Source organism: Pogona vitticeps, chromosome 11 (genome assembly GCF_051106095.1).
Source record: "Pogona vitticeps strain Pit_001003342236 chromosome 11, PviZW2.1, whole genome shotgun sequence".
NCBI classification, from domain to species: Eukaryota; Metazoa; Chordata; class Lepidosauria; order Squamata; family Agamidae; genus Pogona; species Pogona vitticeps.
The window spans coordinates 4,496,626-4,511,464 of NC_135793.1; positions in this window are offsets into that span (position 1 = coordinate 4,496,626).

Genomic DNA, 14,839 nt, shown 5'->3' on the forward strand with positions numbered 1-14,839 from the left:
ATGTTATGGCCAGAACTATTGGGGCTGGCCCTATCAAATTCTGCATTTATATGGCATTTTCATACACCTTCACAGGTGGGGACACAGGAGATGGCCTTCTCTGTTGCTGCTCCCAGACTGTGGAACTCCCTCCCACAGGAAGCCCGATCGGCCCCACCTTTGCTCTCCTTCCACAAGTAGGTGAATACCTTTCTCTTCAGGCCAGCTTTTTCTTAGTGACTGCCTGTCTAGCAGAAGGTTCCTGAAAATGGGATGGTTGTGTTTCTGTTGTTTTCAAATATTATTTTTAGCACTGTTTTTAATCTACTCATTTTTAATGTTCAGTCTAATTCTTGTTCGACATCATAACAATTTATTGCTCTTAGCTTTTTAAAAAAAGTACCGTAAATTGTCTTGGGTCCTTCTTAGGAGAAAAGTGGGGTATAGATACTATAAATGAATGAATGAATGAATGAATGAATGAATGAATGAATGAATGAATGAATGAATGAATGAATGAATGAATTAGTCAATGAATGAATGATTGAATGCAGACCATGGAAATGCATTTATAACTGATTAATTGCACGATTCTCCCAGCACTGGTTCCTAAAGAGTGTGGAACAGAGATGGACATGGATTAGCAGTTTGGCGGTTCACGCCAGTTTGTTCATCAGCCAGATGAGTGTCTGGTGCTATGAAGCTCTGCCTACTCCAGTGGGTGCCCACTCTGAGTCAACCTCCCCAGAGGAGGTGGGGCAGGAAAGCAGGGCTTTGAAGTGTCTGTTTGGCTGTTAAACGAACCCAGCACAAATCAGCGATTCATCCCCGGGAAGAATGAGGATTAGACTGAAAACGTGGTTTCCGTGTCTTGGTGGGCCAACGACCACACCACGCCTTTTGGCTTGAAGCGGGGCATATTGGTTACCCAATCCATGACTTCTCCTTCATCCCTCCCCAGAGGGTTAGATTTCCACGCTTGGTGCCTCCTCCCCTAAATTTCCATTTCTCGTGCGCCTCCGAGAATTTGGCAGTTCTACCAGTTTCGCGGCTATCCAAATACCATCGGAGATTTCGCTTCAGGGGAGTGTCAAGATACGTTTTGAGACATACACGGGGAAAGAAAACAAATGCAAAATCAAGATGCTTATTTCAGTGTTGATCTTTGTGAGGCTTTAAAAACAGCCTATTCATGCAAAAAGCAAAGGAAACAGACTTAGGGGGGAGCATATGTGAAAATGACATAAGCCAGCACTAGGCTGGTAAACAACAATGCAGTGCCTGTTACTACCCAGAAAAATCAAATGGGGAAAAAATGCTTAAATTAGGCATTCTTTAATGGATAAGACTTTGCTTGGAGAGGTTTTTTTTATATTAATTTTTGGCAGTGCTCATCCTCAATTTCTGCTATTTTCACATAGCCTTGACATCCCTAATTAGGAAGTTTTACATACAGGCAAGCGAATTTACCCCCAGCTGGGAAAACATGGCTTAGCAAGAGTTTTACATCTGCCCTCATTGATCTACAGATTATCTCACATTCAAGACGGAGCAGCCTTTGGGAGCTGTAGAGTGAGGAAACAAATGTGGGAAAGTGCATTGAAAATCTTTCCTTGGCTTCTGGGTTCAGCAGATCATAGTTGGCAACCTGAAGACGGGGAAATGGTTTGAGTTTTTTTTTTAAAAAAATATTACGATGGTTGCTTCTTTTTCATACAGTAATTCATTGCAGGTAGGGAAGAAAATCGGAAAAGTCACGTACAGAAGGCTGGGATTAAACTGGCCGCAAGTTTATTGAACGAGCAAAGTCTAGTACGATATGCTGAGAGTTGGGTGGAAGAACAGATGGTTATTTAATTCCTTTGAAACAGTTGCTCAGAAAATTGGGGAAAATACCTATTTCCCCAGTAGCCAACCTTCAAAACTGAGCAGGAACAAGCACTACCATTAAACACAGTGAGGCAGAAGACATGGTGGAGAAGTGATAGCTGACTTCCTAATGTCCTCTTCTCTGTTGGAAGGGATCTCCACTCAGTCTGGACCTTCCTCATCGCACAAATCCCTGTGCTAACATGTTTAGAATCATAGAATCATTGTAGGGTTGGAAGGGGCCTTTAAGGTCCTCTAGTCCAACCCCCTGCCCAAGGTTAGACCATTCCTTCACTAGTGTTTACATTTAGCTTCCAGTCTAGCTGTCCCCTGTACATGGTACAAAAGCAAAGCATGCTGCTTATATACCCCCCCCCCCGAGTGCTTAAAGCATTCTCTGGACAGTTCCAAATTTAATTATACAGGCTACACATTGTCCCCCTCCCCTGATTGTAAGCTGGACACTCATTTTGCCGACCTTGAAAGGATGGAAGGCTGAGTCAACCTCTTGATTTTCTAACAACTAATTTCAGTATGTAAATCACAGAAATCAGCCCATCAGATTCTTGGAGGATTTTCTGATTTAATCTCTTGGAAGATAAAAGCATCAGTGCATTGAAAATGTAATCTGAATCGTGGCTCGAAGGAAGGAAGGAAGGAAGGAAGGAAGGAAGGAAGGAAGGAAGGAAGGAAGGAAGGAAGGAAGGAAGGAAGGAAGGAAGGAAGGAAGGAAGGAAGGAAGGAAGGAGCTGATGATGAAAGGAAGGAACGAAGGAGCTGATGATGAACAAGGGAGAAAGAGAGGAAGGCTGATGAGGAAAGAAGGAAGGAAGGAGCTGATGATGAAGGAAGGAAGGAAGGAGCTGATGATGAAGGAAGGAAGGAAGGAGCTGATGATGAAAGGAAGGAAGGAGCTGATGATGAATGGAAGGAAGGAAGGGAGGGAGGAAGGAGCTGATGATGAAAGGAAGGAAGGAGCTGATGATGAAGAAGGAAGGAAGGAGCTGATGAGGAAGGAAGGAAGGAAGGAAGGAAGGAGCTGTATTTTGTCCACCAGACATGGGAACTTTGTATTCATATCCCTGGAGATATGAAAATGAAGCAAGGCACCACAGATGCCCCGCAGGTCTGTTCCCTCCCTCCAGAACCAGAACCCTGAATAACATGCAAGACAGTGTACAAGGCAATGAACTAGTTGTATGATTGTAGGAAGGCAATAAAGCCATTACTGCTGAAAAGGAGTGTGAACTGCAACAGGTTCCTTTTAAAAATCGATGTTTCAAGATCTCTGACAGCCAGCATTAGGGCTGAGAACCCTAGAACTCTGTATGGCTTGTCCCAAATTCTTTCTTTCTTTTGGTTGTTGTGGGTTTTTCGGGCTCTTTGGCTGTGTTCTGAAGGTGGTTTTTCCTAACGTTTCACCCGTCTCTGTGGCCAGAGTTGCTAATCCTATCCTCTGAAGATGCCGGCCACAGAGACTGGTGAAACGTTAGGAAGACCAACCTTCGGAACACGGCCAAAGAGCCCGAAAAACCCACAACAACCATTAGATCCCAGCCGGGAAAGTCTTTCTTTCTTTCTTTCTTTCTTTCTTTCTTTCTTTCTTTCTTTCTTTCTTTCTTTCTTTCTTTCTTTCTTTCTTTCTTTCTTTCTTTCTTTCTTTCTTTCTCTCTCTCTCTCTCCCTTCCTTCCTTCCTTCCTTCCTTCCTTCCTTCCTTCCTTCCTTCCTTCCTTCCTTCCTTCCTTCCTTCCTTCCTTCCTTCCTTCCTTCCTTCCTTCCTTCCTTCCTTCCTTCCTTTCTATCTATCTATCTATCTATCTATCTATCTATCTATCTATCTATCTATCTATCTATCTATCTATCTATCTATCTATCTATCTATCTATCTATCTATCTATCTATCTATCTATCTATCTATCTATCTATCTATCTATCTATCTATCTATCTATCTATCTATCTATTAGATTTATATCCCGCCCATTTAGACAAAGTCTTCTCTGGCTCAATCAATTCCTCACCAGGCCAGCTTCCAGCACCTCCTCAACTGATCTTCCGGACTGGGCAAGAGCTCAGGCTTCTCTGCCCCGCCCCCTTGGCTGATCTGCCACTCAGAGAAAAGGGCGGGGCAGAGAAGTCTGTGCTCTTGCTCATGACTGGGAGTTCAGCCGAGGGGGTGGGAAAAGCAAGCAATCTGGGCCTGGTGAGTGGCTGTTTGAGCCAGAAGAGGAAGGGAGGGGAGCAGCAGCACCTGTGCTGATGTCTTTACGACCTGGGACGAACCAAGACGAACCGGTTCACGCCCATCTCTAGATGGGAGCCATTTTCTGAAGCATCTAATCCGTGTTAGAAACAGATCTCGGGGCCCATTTGCCCCTGAAATGTGAACACTTCCTTTATGTTAAAATCTGTTCAGCCTGGATTCTGCCTTTAACTTCACTGCTTAGTCATTTATATTATGTTTTTAGCACAAAATATTGATCTCTACCCAAATAAATCATAAAACACAGGTTATCCCTTTTGAAACACATTTCTCAAAATCTCAACTCCATTTTATATACACGATGGGGGGGGATAACAACTCGGAGTGGCGGCGGCAGTAGCTGTGAAATAGGTCATTTGAATGCCGGGTTATATTGAATTTAGCATAAAATCCCCAGATGGATATCTGTCTGATAGAAGCTGAAGCAATGGGTGTGATTAAGGCCTGGGTTTTTGATTAGCTGGACTTTGACAAGGCTTATTGGATTGTGTGAGGTGGGATTTTTTTTGAGGAATTGCCTCCGTCTGAAAAACAAATCGCGAGTTGACATGCCGGGGAGCGTGGGACTTTTCGGCCGAGGAATCTGTGAAAAGAAATAATTTTAATTGGCAGGAATGAAAGGCTGGGAAATGTGAGGGCATTAGCGCCAACAGCCTTAGCGTGACAGGTCAGTTTGTTTTCATTCCAAGGGCTTTTAATTTGGGAAGAGATAATCCACATGGAACCTCGGCCGTTCCCTCAGCGTCTTTCAACCGTGCAAGACAATCGAAGGATATAAGGCCACAAGTACGAGGTGACCTCTTTTGGGGGCGGGAACACAGCTGGACCGATTAGTCGTCAAGCATCACTAATGGCGTGACCAAACAAACAGCATGTGATAAGGAAGATCGGCAGGTGGAGAGTGGTCAAGGGTGCCGTTTCCTAAGTGTACTTCTAATTAGTCATCTCCGTAATCAGGGTAACATTATGCCCTTCTAGTCATGCCAGAATCTCCTGGCTCCGCGTATGGAGCTCTGGAGGTGTTTAATAACAGAAAAGCAATCATCTTCTTTGATCCCGTTGAATTTTAACTAGCGATAGAGGGCTGAGCTCACTGTGCTGGGGCAACTGGCTAACAAGGCAATGGTCGGAAGTTCAATCCTCCGCTGTGTCTCCTGGAAGAGAAACCAGCTACAAAGTCCCAGAGGACCTCCAGAAAAAGGGTCTGGAAAATTACTTTGGAGCATGACAGCCAGCCTGGGTGGCCTTGGGCAAGCTGCGCAATCCCAGAGCCGAACCCAGAAGAAGAAAACGGCAAACCATTTCTGAGTCTTCTTCTCTAGAAAACCCTGGAAAGTCAGGATTGACATGATAACACACAAGTATTATTATTATATCTAGAAAAGATACCTTATGGGGTATGGTGGATTCTTCCAGTCCCAAATACGAAACAATGTGTGAATTTTGCCAAATTCTTATAAAAATGCTTTTTTTTAAAAAAAATGAACTGGAAAAAGATTCTCCCTCACTGTTTTTGACAAATCTTCACTTCTGACAACTGCATGATGGTTAAAAATGTGGCTGTCTACCATCTTCCTTCTATGGTTATTCATTGACTAATACTGTATTTTTAGAATGCGTAATTTCCAACATGGATTTTAAAATGCATTTACTCTTAGCCCGTGCAGATTTGAACACATTTTTTTGATATGATCTTTTCTCAGCCCATCCATAATGTCAAGTCATTTAAGTAATGAGGAAATCTGGGAATAGATATGTTCTGGTTTTCCCATGAGTGTCACAAATTGTATTCACACACAATCAAGTAATGAGAAAGCCTGTGAACTGGTTCTTTCCAATTTCCTTATTAGTCCTTGGGGTGTGGTCTTGAAGTGGCTTCTGCAAATATCAAAATCCGTGGGCTTTCCATGTCACATGTGTTGTGCTTGTCACCAAAAGAGCAAGGAAGTGAAGATCCTTCTTGGACAGATGTGTCTCTCCTGTGATCTAATTGTTGGCAAAGATTAATTAGCACCTAAAAATTCCCAGCTGTGCTGCCTGTGAGAAGCTCCTGCCTAATGGCATAACAGTCGCCAAGATGCATGCCGACACCACTCCACAGACCTGTGATTCATCACTCTGTCAGTCGTTTGAGATACAGTGTATGAAAATGCCATATAAATGCAAATCCATACACAAACACTGAATTCCTCTGTTGGGTAGTGATAAGGTACTCATCCCGGTGACACATTATGATCTAAAAGGGGAAAGTAATATCCGGAAAAAGATGGTGGTGAGGGAACCAGCCACGATGACTATTAAAACGGATTTAAAATAAACGTATATGGATTTCAAGTGTTTATATTTCTATACGTTTGCCTAGGAAAAGAGTTTTCTCCTTCCACCTTTCCTGTCTCCCTCTCCAGCATTGTCAGATGATGCTTCTGTGATTAATTTGATTAAAAAGAGATGAACCGGAAGTAGACTTTGGTAATGATGCATTTGGCAGGAAAATGCCTTGCAGAGGAAACGTGAATCTCTCTCGATTTCTCTTTACCTCTTCCCAGACTGTTTTTTGGAAACCAAACCGATGCATTTGAATTTGGTGATGTCTTGCCTTAAGCATCAAGGTTCTGAGCCGTTCTCATGGAACTGACCAAAAATAAACAGATAAATAAATAAATTCAAAAGGAAGCGGTGCCATGAGTGAAACTTCGCCATCATACTTAGGGGGAGGATTTCTATGACATGTCAGATTTTTTTCTGCAGCCTTGCATTTGAACTTATAAGTGGGTTTGGACATGTTGATGAGTAATCTGATGAGAAAGGTAAAGTATAGGTTGCAAAGAAAGTGTGATATGCCATAGAAATCCTCCCCTTAACTTATTGCACAAAATGGCAAACAAAGCAATCAATTCTTTTTTTAAAAAAAACTCTGGTTTATGAATTTGGGAGATTGTGCTTCTGTACCCACGATTCAAAAAGCCAGGAAATGGTGTGATGTTGCTGCACAATATCGTGCCTGCCTTGCCAGTAGGAAAAAGGATGCCAAGCTTTACCTAGCAAAGGGCAGCTTGAATGTTGACAACACCAATGGCAGCAGTCAAGATGGTCTACAGGATACCCTCTTGTGCTCAGCATTACCTCCAAAGCAGTACCACACAAGGGAAAATCCCAGAAGCTGACTCCTTTCCCCCATCAGCTATTCACTTCTCACCCAAACACAAAGTAATTGTCAGGGCTGTTTTCCAACAAGTGTGAATAGTAGCTTTGTGAACGGTAGCTCTGTGGTTCAGCTATCTGGCTGGAGAGCCAAAGGTTGGGAGTTCAAAAGCAAACCAAACATATTTGTCTTCATCCTTTGCGTTTTATGCAGTTATGTATACATGTTGGTGCACATTGCCATGCGCAGATCTCAACATGTCCCACCCTATGTTAGGCATGCAAACAGCCAGTTGGATATTTAAAACCAAGCGGTAGTTCTCGGCCTCCTGTTGGCGCATCGCTGTGTGTGGCAACTCTACCCGTGAATTATTCTAGCTTTATTGAAGAGCAAGTCAGTTTTGTATTTTTATAGCACACATTTGTACGTCTGCCCTTCAGCCAGAAGTCTGCCAGCAGTTGTATAAAATGGTTTATTATCTTATATTTTCAGAAATCGCATGTCTGGGAGGCTATGCTTCACAAGCAATGAACAGAAGAAATCTGTTTAATCGTTAGCATGAGCACAACATTGCTTTGTGAAAATGCTCAGCAAAGCTTGCGTAGAATGCATTGGAAAAAGCATAAAACTTTTTCCCATGGTGTGTTTGGCCTTTCAGTTGAGGAGGACCGACCAGGGGAACAGGGTGGGATTCAGCGTTATGGTGCTTGAAAATGTTGCGTACATGTATTTAGGCTCAAATTCTTTTTGCCTCACGAAACTGAGTAGAATTAAAGGCATCATATTCCGCTCACTTGAAAGAAGATGTGATTGCATGAATCTGTGTTCGGCTGAAGGATTCTGCCGTTGTGAAAGGATGCTGGCCGATTTCTCAGTTTTCCTCTCTTCTTCCCTTAGATGGTGCTAATGGGGTATAGAAAACACATAAAGCCACTGTGGTTTTTTTTCTTCCCCGAATTCAGTGGGAACGACTATTTTATTGCTGCAAGTTTCCTGAATACTAAAGTTCTTTAGCTTTTCTATCTTTCTCCTTCAGCTTCCTTTTCAAAAAAGGGATCAAAATGGAATTATATCAAGTGCCTTTCGACACGAACAGTGTTTCCGTCTCTAGTATCTTATATTGGTTTATAGTGATGATGGGAGAACAGCCCTTGTGTTGCCTCAAGGATCTGGGCTTTACAAATATTTCAGGTGAACGCACACACACCCCTCTCAAATTAGGGACAAGGAGTCTGTTGGGTGGAAGAATGAGCTCGGTGTAGCAAACGGTTCCTCCCATTCTGCCGGAGCCTTATCTGTAGCCTATGTGACACGTCAAGCGATTGATCAAGCCACAGGCTGCTCCTGGGTTTTTTTGTTTTAAATCTCCGCACAAGCACACAGAGGCTGAAATCCTACTGATTCATGTCATAAGTCACAACAAGAGTAGGCCCATTGAACGAATAGAACTGATGGAAGCATTGACTTACCAAACCCCTCTAGAGATGGACATGAACCCTGCCTCCCCAGCCGATGACCCACTCCCCAGTCAGAGCGCACTCCTCTCTTCCTCCTCTTCGGCAGTTCAACCAGTCCCTGGCAGGAGCACGGGGTTGCCTGTCCCGCCTCCTTCTCTGAGTGGGCGATCAGCCAAGGAGGCGGGGCAGGGAAGCCAATGCTCCTGCCAGAGACTGGCTGACCAGCTGAAGAGGAGGAGGAGGTGGAGGAGGAGGAGCACGTGATGGCTGGTGAGTGGGGGATCCAGGGAGTGGGTATCACCTCTGTTACTGTGGCTACAAACCAACACAAACTGCTCATCCTGAGATTTGACTTTCCACCTGGAGATGGGGCGAAACACAGAACTCTCAAGGACTTCAGTAGGCACCCCAAGATCTGATAAATCGTATAAGAGAGTGGGTGGGTATTGTTGAATACAAGTCTCAGAATTCCACAGTCAAAATATTTATAATTTCATATTCTCCCTCAATGAGGGATGTGGTGCTGCTGTGGGTTAAACTGCAGAAGCCTCTGTGTTGCAAGGTCAGAAGACCTGCAGTTGTAAGATCGAATCCATGCGACGGAGTGAGCTCCCATTGCTTGTCCCAGCTCCCGCCAACCTAGCAGTTCAAAAGCATGCAAAATTCAAAAATGCGAGTAGATAAATAGGTACCACCACGGTGGGAAGGTAAACGGTATTCCGTGTCTAGTCATGCTGGCCACTTGACCACGGAGGATTGTCTGTGGATAAACACTAGCTCTGTGGGTTAGAAATGGAGATGAGCACCGCCGCCTAGAGTTGGACACGACTGGACAAAATTGTGAAGGGGAACCTTTACTTTTACCTTTACTATTCTCCCTCTGGTCTGAGTGACTAGCAATGGAGGCAAACCTTTTTCGGCTCGAGTGCCCAAAATGAGGGGGTGGAGAAGAAACCAGTGGCTGCCGTGCTGCCCAGAAGACCAGAACTGGAACAGGAAGTGACAGTTTCAAGGGGAATCATGGGGACGGACAAGAAGTTAAAGGGTAAATCATGGGGACAGACAGGAAGTTAAAGGGGGAATCATGGGGACGGACAGGAAGTTAAAGGACCCAGAACAGGAAGAGAAAGGGGGAATCCCAGCTGCAGCCACTTCAAACAGTTTGTCGCGTGCCAGAAGAAAGGGCTTCACGTGCCAGCCGTTACACCCGTGCCATAGGTTCACCATCACTAGGCTAGAGGGTCTTTTCTGGGCTGGGGTGGCTGTTGAACTATGCAGCTCTGCCCCATCATTCCCTCCTGCCTCTAAATTCAAAGAGAGACCTGCCTCTCTCCTGGGCTTCTCTATAGTCTTCTGGAAGTCAGTGTGGTGGTTTGCTATGGATCTGCTCACAACTGTCAGTCATGAAACATTTTTATTCTTTCTCCTACTAATGTCCCAGAGAGAGAGTTATTGAGATCTTAAGTGCCAGTTGATGAGAAAAAGGGGTGGCCTAATCTATAGCTATTCTGCTCTATGAGTCCCTGCACCTCTAGCTAGGAGAATTTAACCATAAGTTCAAAACTCTGCAGCAATATTGGGGTTCTTTAAGATGCCTGTCAGGTAGAATTGTTTTTTATTTATTTATTTTTATTTAAAATATTTTTATCCTGCCTTTCTCCTTAAAAAGGACCCAAGGTGGCTTACATCATTAAAAGACAATCTTTAAAAGCTGAAATGATAAGTATACAAATATTTTAAAACTTAAGAAAGAATTAAAGAAGTATTATATTCAAAACAGTAAGTAAAACCAGTACTAAAACATATAAAACAACAGAGCACAACAGTCCATTTAAAAAACCCTCTTATGACCAGTCAATAAGGAAAAGCCTGCCTGAAGAGAAAGGTCTTTGCCTGCTTGCGGAAGGAGAGCAAAGATGGGGCCAGCCTGGCCTCCAGTGGGAGGGAGTTCCACAGATTACGGGATTTGTAGTCCAAAAATCCCATTTCTATTTCCGAGTACTGTTACGATGGGAGCCCGTGAGGGCAAAATTTAATGTTACACCTTGCCTCCAGAGCAAAAAGGCACATTCCTGAACATTTTATGAGCTCCAAGTCCATAAAACGAGTCTCTCTTTTTTTGCCAAAAGAATGGAACAAAGGCTTGGGTCAGCTACAAAACCAGTGAAATCCATCGCTGCAGCCTGGAGAATGGAAGCGATGCATGGAGAACCCTTTCCAAGTCTGTATGTGACAGATAAGAAACATCAACAGCAATGATGAGTGGGCTGGATTAAGGCTGGATGTGGGGAAACGGAACTGCTGTTTATGGTGAAAAGTGTGGGATCGGTGATTCAAAAATATAATTAAATTAAAGCCCAAGTGAGAGCTAGCTTCTTCATCACACACCCTCCTTTGGCAGCTCCTTGTAAATATCAAGTGCTTGGGTTGTTTTTTGGGGGAGTTTTTTTTTTCACAAGGTGTGAGGTAGGAACCATATTCATGAAGTTGTTTTTATTGTGGTTGTTATTTGTTTGGAGCCTGATTGAAATATATCATCGCTCATATATATTCATGATGATGTTCGATCAAAGAGAAGGCGAGTCAAAAGCGAAAAAGAATGAACGTTAGGTTTAAAGCAGCCATAACAAGAATGCATAAATTTGGTATTTTATTTCTATTTCAGCTATCCAGACAACATTTCCCTCAGCGGTGGCAATTTCACCTCTGATGGTTCCAGTGGGGAGAAACATATCTACGTGGGGTGGCAGATACATCATTAGAGGGGGTGTCCCCATTAGAGGGGATTTTCAAATTTTCTGGACTATAAATACTATAACATTTCATTCAGGAGTTCTACCTAACTTGGTGATGCCTTACAAATATTCAAGGCCTAATTTAGAAGGTGATAAGGTGTTGACTCGGCCTAAGCTTTCTCCTGCAAAAGAGAACTATCCTAACTAGCGCTGGTTGGAGCTAGGCCTAGGTCAGCATCACATCTAGGCCTAGGTCCCAAGCACATCACATTTAGATATTTGTAAGGTGCCTGCCCTGGACTGCAAAGAGAACAAACCTATCTGTTCTGAAGGAAATCAAACCTGAGTGCTCACTGGAAGGACAGATCCTGAAGCTGAGTCTCCAATACTTTGGCCATCTCATGAGAAGACTCCCTGGAAAAGACCTTGATGTTAGGAAAGTGTGAAGGCAAGAGGAGAAGGGGATGACAGAGGACGAGAGGGCTGGACAGGGTCATCGAAGCGACCAACATAAATTTGACCCAACTCCGGGAGGCAGTGGAAGGCAGGAGGGCATGGCGTGCTCTGGTCCATGGGGTCACGAAGAGTCGGATCCGACTTAACGACTAAACAACAACAACAAAAGGTGTCTGCCAAGTAGATAGTAGTCTAGATAGGTAGATAGATAGAATGGGGAAATATGGTATTTGTAGTCCAGAAAATCCGAATATACCATCCCCACTCGCTTTACCTTCCTTCGGAAGGATCTTTGGGTGTACGGAGAGGGATGGACATGTGGGGAATGTGGGGCAGACAGTGTGTATCTGTGTATAAAGATGGAGATTGGCTGATATAATGAGAGGGGGCGGTAGAAAGGTGTGATGTAGGTGAGCTCATAACAATCAAGTCCCCTTGAAGCATTCTTTAAGAGGGCTTGATCATGAGCCGAAGAATGTAGGTTAGACCTGCCCCCTGTGTCATAGCTCTCCCATGGGCAGATCTCCATTCTATTGGATTAAAAGATACAGTATTATATTAGGAATTTGGTTTATTTGTTTGGTTAGCAGAACAAGGTCTCCTCCATTCTGCTATTACTGTATGGTATCATTGCTTTGTTAGGCTGTTGTTCTGTGTGATCAAGTCAGAACCGACTTATAGTGACCGTAACTGGGCTTTCAAGGTGAGATATTTAAAGAGTGGTTTTTAACCAGTTCCGTTCTCCTCCAATGAGTTTCCATGGTTGAAACTCAGGATTCCCGAGTCCATCGACAACATTACGTTGGTCTACGATCCTTTCATTATCTATTTTACATCGACAGACTTCCAAAAGAATGAAACAGAAATGCATTTGAGAAAGAACAAGGCCGTTAAAAGCCAGAGAAAGCAAGTGTGTTCAAACCTCGCACGGAACACGACAAAACAAACAGACAAAAAAAAAAAACAAAACAAAACAAAAAACCCTCCTCATACATTTTATGTATACACAGCTGCCCCAGAGATCTGTCTGCCTGAGGCAGAGCAGAAAATTGCACACAAACCCTCCCCAGTCAAAGTGTAGTGTCTCATAGGTTAGTTGTTATTTTGGAACTAGAGGCAGAAAACTGCAGATGTCTCTCTCTCTCTGCTTCTTAGCTCTAAAACAAACACCTTAAACCCCAAACCAAAGGCAATAAAAAGCCATAATAAATGAAACGTCTAACCATTTGCTGATCATTCGTGATGGCACTTTTCAAATACTTGAAAGGTAGAGGAGGGGCAGGGTCTATTCCTAATCACCGCCGGACACGTAATACTGGGCTCAAGCTATGGGAAGCCAGATTTAGGCTGAAAATCAGGAAAAAAAAAACCTCTTAACTGTTAGAGCAGTACAACAACAGAACCCATGAGCTCAGGAAGTGGTGAGCTCTCTAACGCTGGAAGCCTTTGAGAGAAAATCGGACCACCCTCTTCCAGATCTGCTTTGACTTGGATTCTTGCCTTGAGCAGGGGGTTGGACTCGATGGCCTTAGGAGGGCCCGTTATCATTCTTTGAGTCTATGATTGTATGATCTTTTGTGACACATCTCAATGTACGGTCTAAAGCCGCGATCTCATTTTGCCAAATAGTTGGTCTGGCCCTTACAGACGCATAGAGTTGTTATACCACCACGCCCTTTATCCTTGCGATGCTGTGTCTTCCCTTCAGAGAACAGCCATTTTTTTTTTATTAATACGATTACACGGGTCAAGATAAAATACACCCCTGAGGTGGTCGACCCACGCATAGTTTACGTAACACTTGCCCTCATGGTACCTCTGGGTATTTCTGTGCTCTAATTAGCATTTTGCTTTGAGGATGCGTTTAATAGACAATGATTTTCCACAGAGCGAAAGGAGTTCTTGATTTCAGTACTTCTCAAAAACCCTCCCGTCATTCAGTTCAAACACTCTAGGTGACCCTGGCACGGAACTCGCCTTCCCACTACTGTTTCACTCATATTCGTTATTGATTTTTACCAAGAGATGGCAAAGCAATTACCACATGACACTCTGCTTTATCCTTTCCAAAAGAACCTTGAATGAAATTTAGGGATGGTTCGAAATCAAGGAATGTTTACACCAATCAGACAAAGCCTGCGCTTTCTGCTAGTCCTCTTGAGAGAGACAAAGTTGGATGTATAGGCTTGATTACAGAGCCCTTTTGATTGCGCTTTCCACATTTCAACACTCCAGGTAGCTCCGATAGCTCACTCTCATTCTCCAGAACACATTTATGTTTGGGTTTCTGCAACAAGAAAATGCTCCTTTTTTATTTGGGAGCTGTTCAAGATTAAACTCACTGTTCCGTGCTGAAGGAATGATGATGATAGATTGACTGGCTACACAGCCATGCTTTGGTTTAATCAAATGTCGCATTGGTTAATCTTGAAACCAGATAGGGTTCGAATTGTGCTGGTGAGGTGGGATTGAGGTATACCCCACATGTTATGGTCATACCCCATGGAATTCTCTTCTACCACTATTTGCAGCTTGCGTTTGAAGCCCACTTCTAGGTCAGATTTCTCCTTCCTCAGAAGAAGGCATTACAGTTTTTACGGTTCTTTTTCACCTTTAATGTTGGATATTAGCAGTTCATGACGTACCACAATCCACTCTTGGTCTTGTTTTGGTTGAGGGAATATAGCTTCTCTTACTTGCTTCCAATCATGCAGTCTATTTCGTTTTTATATTGATGTCCACAGGTACAGCCATTGGTTCAATTGTTTGACGCACGTATTTGTAATAAACAGATTGTTGGCTTTGCAGAGCTCTGAGTCATTTCTTCTGCTTCATTTTTGTCCCCTAGACCAAATTTTCCAACTACATTTGGTTCTGATTTGTTCCCTATTTCTGCATTCTAGCCAACAGTGCCAAAATATAATTCAAACCACATTTTA